Raw genomic sequence first — 9,030 nt, 5'->3', positions numbered from 1 at the left:
GGAAATTGAGAGTCGAGGCGTTAAAGTGTTTGATTAAGGGAAATAATGAGATGCTCGCTCGCTAGCTCGCTGCTCCGAGCGCTGGAGGGGCTCACCTCAGGGTAATTGAATTTTCAAGTCGGCGTGCGATTTTTATAGGAATGAGGCTGCGAGCGACGGTTGAATCCGATCGTTGGCTTTCGCTGTTGGTTTTGAGCACCAATGGGCCCGAAGCGGCTCTCGCTGAAAATACTTTTGACGAGCATCCATTGGCTCGATTTCACTTTGCATTTGCGTAATTAATTGGGTGACGCGTGCCGTTCACTTTTGCATTTGGAAGTGCAAAAACGATCTCCGGTCGGGAGCGACGCAGCGGTGGCATCAGCAGGTGAGAGGTAGAGGACGAATAGCTAGTAGTGACTGGCGACATATGCTCAGACACGCTGCACGCGCAGCCACACGCGCGCACGTACACGTATATATCAGAGAGAGAGAGATAGAGAGAGCTTGGCGCCTTTCCGGCCCCCGCAGCAGCAGCCTCCGTTCCCCTCCCTCTCCCACTGTTGGTTAACCGCACTCGTTAACCGGCCCATATACCCGAATAGCGTTGCGCGTGAGCGCAAATTGCGTGTACCCAGACTGCGCGTTTATATCATAATGTACGCGCGAGCTGCTCCCCAAAACTCGCTGTCGCGCTACACGTTTTTCCGACGCTACGAAGATCCGTGATTAATGCTTATTTCTGCATTGCAACCTGATCGAAATCCTCCATTCTCGACTTCGCCTCGTTCGTGCGTTCTTCGGGCAATTAGGCGGGCACCTTGGATTTTTGAGGGAGCCGATAATTTATGAGCAATTGCCGTCCAACTTTTGCCGTAAAGGGGTCTGCAAGGCAACTTCATCAAAGTCGAATTTTGAAAAATGCGCCGACTGAGATCCCCTATAAGCCGTTAACGTGTAATAATACATGTTTTCATACAGTCATTCTTTTATCCGATGCGTGAACGATGTATTACGCCAAAAACAATAAACGAATGAATCAACGTAACAAAAAAAAAATTCTAATACGCTCGCTAGCGGCACAAAAGTATTCGTAGAGTCCATCAGTAACAAGAAACAAAAAAAACAACCGACAGCGCGCAATGGCAAACGAGGCGGCAAGCGTATCAATCGCCATGTCGCAAGCATCCGCGACAGAGCTGTCTCGGCGGTGGCGCGTGCGACGCTCGTCTCTGCGCGGCCTCGCTAGCAATTAGGGGGTATTAATTAGCAGGCACTTGTCGGGCGCACGGCTCCTCCTCGGCTGCTCCACGTGGCTACGTTATCTCACGAGGAATTTCGTTTGAAAATGCCTGCTCGGCCGTAGCCTCGCAATCGAGGGAGTGCAGTTGAAACTGACGCGACGAAAGTACGCGCGGCGCATGCTTTTCTCACGAATCACAGGCGGCGACCGACAGCTCTGATCGACGTTAGCGTGGCTGTTCGATCGATATACGCTGGGATGCGCAAAATTCGATGACGATCGTGAAATTGCGCTTCGTCTGGGCTCACGTTGAACGCAATTGACTTTTGAGCAAGTTCGTGTATTCACGAGCGGATGGCGCTTCTTTCGTTCGAGCTCAATAGCACCGTCTAGCATGAGTTTTTTGTAAACACCTCGCCAACGGTGAATTGCGTTTGGAAAATGGACGAGTAGCGCGCCCGGCAATCAGCGGCGCTTCGATAAACAAAACGCACGCCACGACAGTTTCAACGACGTAGCCCCGTATACTCGAATCGGGCATCGACAATTTGTCTTGCAACAAAACCATCTCTGCCCGAGTAGTGCGATTACGTGCGGCGATGCAAAATTGAGTGCAAAATTCAAAGGACGCTCAAAAACAGAAGTTACAAAGTGGCCGATATCCATTACACGGTTACACGGGCTGGCGCAGGACGCCGCGAGGGAGGGGAGATGATCGACGGATCGAAAAGTCACTCGACGTGCGCGCACACACAGCCGCCGCTGTTGCTGGCGGGCCGAACTTGGAAATTCCATTATACGGCTAGAAGGGGTCGCTCGGCTGCGTACTTGCCACTCGACGCTAATTGGGTTATTCGATCATACATCGGACGTATATTTAATAACTCGACTCACTCTAACTGCGTAACGCATGCGTGCCTTTTACCAATGCGTCACAGATCGATTATTGTTTTCCAGTTTCGCTCCTCTCTCTCTCTCTCTTTCTCTCCTTCTGCTCACTCATTGTGCCACTTTCGAGAGAGAGAGAGAGAGAGAGGGATCCCTCTTTTTTTCTTGTGAAAGGGGTGGTAATTAGCGGGATTTTAAATCTGCGTTCGAGGAACGATTCGCGCGTGCGTGACAGGGCTCTCGGACGAGTCCTTTTCCGGGCAATTTTGCAGCTGCCTTTAAAGAGACCCCCGGCCAATTACTCGAGGCATTTGTGGGCGTTGAATTTTAATTGGGACGAGAGCTGAAATAAAGAAAAAAAAAGAATGAAAAAAGAGCGAAAAGTGTGCCACTTGGAGAGGAAGCTCCTTTCATTGCCGCCCCCCTCCCTCCGCTCCGCCGGCGCGCAAAGTTTTCGCCGAGTCTATGGGACAATTCGGGCTTTTAATTCGAGAGCAGCGGCGCCTTAATTAATTTTGTTTATTGGAGAGTAGACGAGATTTTCGGCAGCTTTGTGAGCGCCGCTTCGAGCACTTGTCGTTCGAGGCCTCGTCTTCGTTTTTCAGCTCGATCGACTGGCCTGCACGGCAACTTCGGCAACGAATTCCGCCGGCCGTTCGAGTCCGCGCGCAGCTGCGCATAGCGGAGATATTTTTCACGACGACCTCGTAAAATAATTGTCTAATCTCGGCGAGGGCGAGGAGGCAAAGCCCGTTCGGCGAGCGCGACTAATCAGCGACTGCAGACGCGTCTCAATTAGACGACGAAGCGCCGCGTTTGCAGCCTTTCTCCGTCTCCGAAGGGGTTATACAACAGCGCAGCGGCGAGCGCGTCCACGGCGCAATAATTAACGCGGCCGTCCTCTCATGTTTAATTAAGTTAATCTATAGAGATTCATTAGCGCTCCGGCGGCAAATTAGCGCTCGCGAGCATCCCTGTCTGCGTCTGGTCCACGACCAGACTCTCTCTCTCTCTCTCTCTCTCTCTCTCTCTCTCTCTCTCTCGGCGATGCTCGAGGGGGTGGGCCGGCTCCGGTCGAGCGAGCCGCTCGGCCATCGGGGGACGAGGCCGCGGGCCTGCCTCCTCGGCAGCGGCGCTTGGCGCGTTTTTCAGGGACGCGCGCGACACACGTGCTGCCACGCCACGGCCGCCCGGCAAAGCGCCTCCTCCGCCGCGGCCCGCCAGCGCGCTCGCCGCGCGGATCAATTTCGCGCGCCTTCTCCGCCGAGAAGCTCGCTCTCCGCGAATTAAGACGAGACCTGCACGCCCCCTCGCTGCGATCATCGATTGCCAGTCGCGATCGATGCCGCAGGCCGCTGCCTCTGCCTCTCGCGCTTCGCTTCGCCGACGGGAAAAGCCGCGAGATACGGTCTGTTCCCGCTCCACGTGAATTAACGCAAGCGAATAAGCCCCGGCGGGACCTACTTTTCTCCTTAGCTATTGTCGTCACTCGTCGATGGCGAACGCGCGAACGGTTGAACAGCCGGCAAGGCACAACTCGTTTTAACGCGATCTACGCGTAAAGCAAGATTCTCGCGTTGCATCAATTAACGTTGCCCCCGTCGTCTTTGTAGTTTTCATCGATCGGAATTGCACAGAGCAACAATCAGTGACCAATCGAAATGAGAAACAAGTGAAAGGGAAAACAATTGACGAACGAATGAACAAGGACGATGCAAAAGCACAGATTATTACAAAGTATAAGAAGGGGGCAGTAAAAAATGGATTTTCTCATTCCACACTCGCTCTCCATCATCGACAGAAGAAGGAAGAGGAAGGGGTCTGGGTTTTCCTGGCACACGTGTGTAAACCGTCGCGGGATATTACTAAAGTTTTACGCGCTGGAAAAGCTAATAAGTGTATCGCAGGCAACTTTGCGGCACCACCGCGCCTACAGCCTTTCGCCACCGCTTCACGCACCAAAGAAACTTAAAGAGAATGGAAATGTATGCCTCGGCGATGATAGACGGCCCTTTAATCGTTTCCGAATGCATTGGCAACGTTTATCTCGCGGTCTACATTTCGAGGCGATACTCCAAGAAAGTCCGTTGATTTATCGTTCATCGTCGCTCGTTCGCTTTCTGCAGGTTTTAATCGAATACTTATTTTCGCCCTCAAAGAAGATTGCCGTCCGCGGAACTAGAAAATACTGGCGCCTTCGAATGGTAAGCAGAGAAGAAAGAGAAGACAGAGGGCAGAGAACAAAAGCGTAAGAGGCCAATTGGAAATAAAGAGGGCAGAAAGAAAGAAAGAAAGGGGGAAACCCCGGTGAGAGAAGGGAAGGGGGTGTGGGTGGTGCGCGACGGCGTAAGTTTATGAACACGACTCACATAAATTGTCGCGGCTCTTTAAGAAATTGGAAAGGCGCGCGCGGAAACAGTTTGGCTCGAGTGTTTCGAAAACTTTTTGAAGACCGCACCCACCCACCTATCACCTTTGCAACGCAACCGAGTAGTCCGGTACATTTTGCGATTAACTAGGCCTGTGCGATCTCGTCAAGTACTTCCCTTTGTCGCGCTGCCTACGCGACTCGCGATGCTCAATTATCATCGTTAGCGTTCTTATCGATGCCAAAATGTGCGACATTTTCTACTCATTTTACTTTGAGAAATGATACTAAAACTCGTACAGAGCTCGAATAATTTAACGCAATACTCGAGATTTTACAATTCACTTCAGGGTACACATTTTAGTTGAATTTTTATACAATTATTGAACACGTTATTAACTAGAAAGAATTGCCGAGCTTTGTGGCGTTAACATAGTTGTTTTCCATTTAGTACTTGATTTTTTAAAGCAAAATTTAACAATGCCTCTGCATAATAAAAATCATCTTTTTAGCTATTGCACTTTAGCATTCAACAGTCAGTAGCTTGCTACTCAATGAGAAACAAAAATTGAATTTTTCAATGTGAGCATTTTGCGACTGAAATTCTCGCAAATGACTCGGTAGTGTCACAGCTTGCGAAACAATACCCCCGGAAAACAGTCATGGGAGATAGAGCTGAAAAAAAGGGAAAAATCCACAGACAGCATTGGTCGACAAATCCATCAAAATGCACTGATCCGAATTTAAATAGAATAAATGATGGGATCCCTCGTGCGAGCTGCACTCTATTGAAATAAAAAGAAAAAGAATAATTTTCCAATCAAGAGAATGCGAGATGAATGACTTCCCGTTCGCGTTGAAATAATTGATGATTGCAAAAATATGGCCATTCATCGAAAATGCAAGTAAATAAAGTTATTTGAAAATTTGTAAATGTTATGTTAATGCACACGCCAGAAGCCAGATAACTACGGTCTGTATCAATTAAAAATGCGCAAAACACATAAGCGACATATCGAAGCCTTGATATCGCGGTATTTCGGGGGTTTAATGACGCAGTGATCGATATTAGCGAACGATTCCCCGGAGAGTGGCGAGAGCGCTTTATCGGCGCCGACGTTTATTCAAATGTAATATCTCGTCTGGCGAAGATTATACCGCGCGCCGCAATGCGTCCCTCAAGGCCTTCAAGTCTCTCGCGAGCCAAAAAATTACTTTTCCCGGGATTAAACTTTTTCGTTCTTACCCCCTTCCCCCTGGCCGTTCCTCGTTTGATCGTTCAAGATCTCGCGCAGTGGTGACGAGCGCGTTCGGTCAGCCGAGCCAAAATACAATCCGAATGACCCTGTTTTTAGAACGCACGCACACGCACGCACGAGGATTAATGCAGTCGACAAACTGTAACTGGTTGAAATTCAACGAGTGCCGCGACAGTCGCAGATTGACGTTTCCGTGTTGTGGAATGAAATCCTATTGCATTGGTAATGCTTTTAATTATTTCGTGGAATACGAGTATTAATATTCGATGACACGTCGTTTATCTTGAGAGACGCCCGAGTGCGAGCTTGATAACACATTAATCGGAAAAGTTTGCCGTCGAAATAAGGAAATCGGATATCGATGCCGTTCGTTTTTTCGATAATCGTTTCCGCGCGTGCGTGCGAAGATGCCAAACGGCCGGCCGTTAAGTTTCGAAAAGAAAGAAAAAGACCACCGGACAGCAGCAGGAGCAGCTAACAAGAGCATATCTAAGCAAAAGGGGCGAGGGTCGGCAGCAGCGGAGGTACGTGTCAAACGGCGAATTAATTCGGGTGTGTGCGGAGAGAAAGCGAGTAGCGTAGTAGCGTCGGGTCTGCTGCCTCGTAAAGCTGGCCTCGAGCGAAAGGGTAAATAGCAGCCGCGCGCGGGAGAGTGAGGTCATTTTGACGAGAGCGAGTCCGAGTGGCCGAGCCAGATGTCGCCACGGGCGTGACGTCACTGGTTAACTGCCGACCAGCGGCGGTGTCGGCGGCGGCGGCGGCGGCGTGATTCTGATTAATTACCGATAGTTACACAAGCTGACGCTCTGTCCCGCACGCTCGCGTTATCTCGGCCTGTGCGCGTATTCTGAAAAATCGACCCGGCGAAAGGCCTCGGCGCGCTTTTCGCCCGCTTATCAAAGAGCCTCGTCGCGCCGGCAGCCGAGTGAAGATTGAATTTCGCGCACATAGGCGAGCGCGCGATGCTGTGTCCGCTTTGCAGCCATTACTTTGGTTAATGGCGCGCTGTTTGAGTTTAATTAGAGCGGACGTCGAGCGATGAGAAATAGTGCGCTGTAAACTCGACGCTAATTTCCGACCAAACTAATGGAGAACGCGCGCGCGTCCGCCGTTATTTCGGCGATGAGTCGATGCGCCAGCTATAATAAGCCGAAGGATGGCTCTCGGAGCTGACGCCTGCTATCAACGAGGCGCGTGTATTTCATAATGGACAAGACGATATTGGTTGGCACGCGCGCGACGCGCTCCTCAGCCTCGAAACCCGAACTGTCGGTGGCGAAAAATCCGTCGAGCGGCTACCCGAAACTGATCGCCTAATGATCGCCTAATGGAAAACCAGTCGATTCTTTATCATCGTACCTGCCTTTTCGCCGAAACGCCATAGGATTTTTCGCAAATTGCAAAAGCCTCTGGCTGGCGCGGTTAATCCGATTTAATTGAGCGATTAACGGCTAAACACGGGGCGGCGGTGGCGGTAACGGCGGCGGCAGCGGCGGCGGTGGCGGCGAGAGAAGGGAAAACGCGAGGATATTTATGGCTGGGATTAGCTGCGATAATTGGCCGTGTAATATACAGGAGCTATGCACGCGGTGCAGCGCGCGCGCGCGCGCACGCCTCGTCGCGTACGCGTACGTGCACGGCAAACGATCTATACGCGCACTGCCTCGCCCTCGCTCCCCTTTATTCTCGTCATTTTTATTTATTCATTTGTTCGTTCGCTTAGTTTGTTTCTCTTGTTGGCAGTGGCATTCGCGAGCTCGCCGATCGTAAATAATTACGCGATGCGCGCCCTCATCGGCCGTTCATATTCGGGGTGTAAATTTGCGCGCGGACCGCTCGTTCAGAGCGGCGTTTCCGTGAATTAGCGCGAGTCCGCTGAATTTTGATTGGCTACCTTATTACGCCGGGCACGCGCTTCTGCTTGGTGCCTAATGATTTTATAGGTCGTAACGGAAACTGAACGTAGACGATCAGCTGCAGAGCGTTAGCGGCTCACCGCAATGGACAATAGATTTGCGCAGCCAATCGTTGCCGAAGGATTAGGAGGCATCGCGATCGATAATGCGGGCGCGCGGGACCTCCGCGATTAGTTGCGGATCAAGGCTGAATCGTCAGAAAATCAGTTTCCCGTCCTATACATATCCGCCATTGCTTATAATTGGTCCTCGCGATTTGGTTCATCCAAAACCTCTGCAATTGATTCTTGCCTCGCTCTCGCTGCATATATTGTTATAGAATCGATAGTAGTACTGTTATTATCTTTATGAAAAACGTTTCTCTACGGAACATTTACACAGCCTGCCGCTTGTGGGTGGATCAACCGTTTTTTTATTACTTCAGTTAATACCGATCGTGAGCTAGCAAATATTTCCTACTTTTTCTGTATTGAAAAAATCATTCATATGTCAATTTGAGAAACAAACAGCCCTTTTCTTCAGTTCGTGTGAATTATATCGCTCTCCGCTGCTAATGACATCGAGGACGTTGTGAAGCGATAGATTTTTAAAGTAAAATTTTCACTGACTTTCCGAAGACCTTTAATAGCGTATTTTTCAGCAGCGCATAGAAGTTCTTCGGCTACGTCATCGAAAATTCAAACATAAGTTGTTTCATAACTGTGTGCTTAATGTCACTGATTGAAATGCTATTTTCATTCTTTTCTTCTGCCGCGCAACTCAGCATCGACGCCAACACTCGGCTGTGGGACCTCGAGATGTTTTTGTGCACTTTAAAAATTTCATCGTCAACATTAATCGTTACGTCAACACCTTGAAGTATATCTGAATCAATGTCGATGACTTTTTCATCGTACGATTTTTTCACATATCACGCTGTTATCTCTACCACAATGTCTAAATAGGCTTGTAATTTCTCACGATGTGAACTTTGTTCTAACCAAATCAATTGTTTTCCCGAGAATAATTGATACCACTATATATATTTTTTTCTTCTAGTGGCACGGTGATGCTGTATTCGGCTCTAATCAACCATCTCCTAGATTTAACGAAGCGTAAATATAGCGACACATGACTTGCATTTCTCCAATGAACTTTCAGGATACATCTCTAATCTCCACAAACACCATAAACCCTTATTCCGAGAAAACTTCTCTATTACCAATCGGAATTGCGCCTTAAGGGCATAATGACAAAGTTCTTGTCGCATGTGGTCGCGCAAACTCTGTGTCGTGTCACATGTGACATCCTGAGCAGCTCACCGCAACTCCGAAAAACAACAAACGTATCAGCGCCACCATCGGTATATTAACTGTATTAGATAGCGCCAAAAATTGT

Source organism: Phymastichus coffea, unplaced genomic scaffold, assembly GCF_024137745.1.
Source record: "Phymastichus coffea isolate CEN01 unplaced genomic scaffold, Cenicafe_Pcof_1.1 PCOF00177, whole genome shotgun sequence".
Lineage (NCBI taxonomy): Eukaryota > Metazoa > Arthropoda > Insecta > Hymenoptera > Eulophidae > Phymastichus > Phymastichus coffea.
This window is presented reverse-complemented; position numbering follows the sequence as displayed.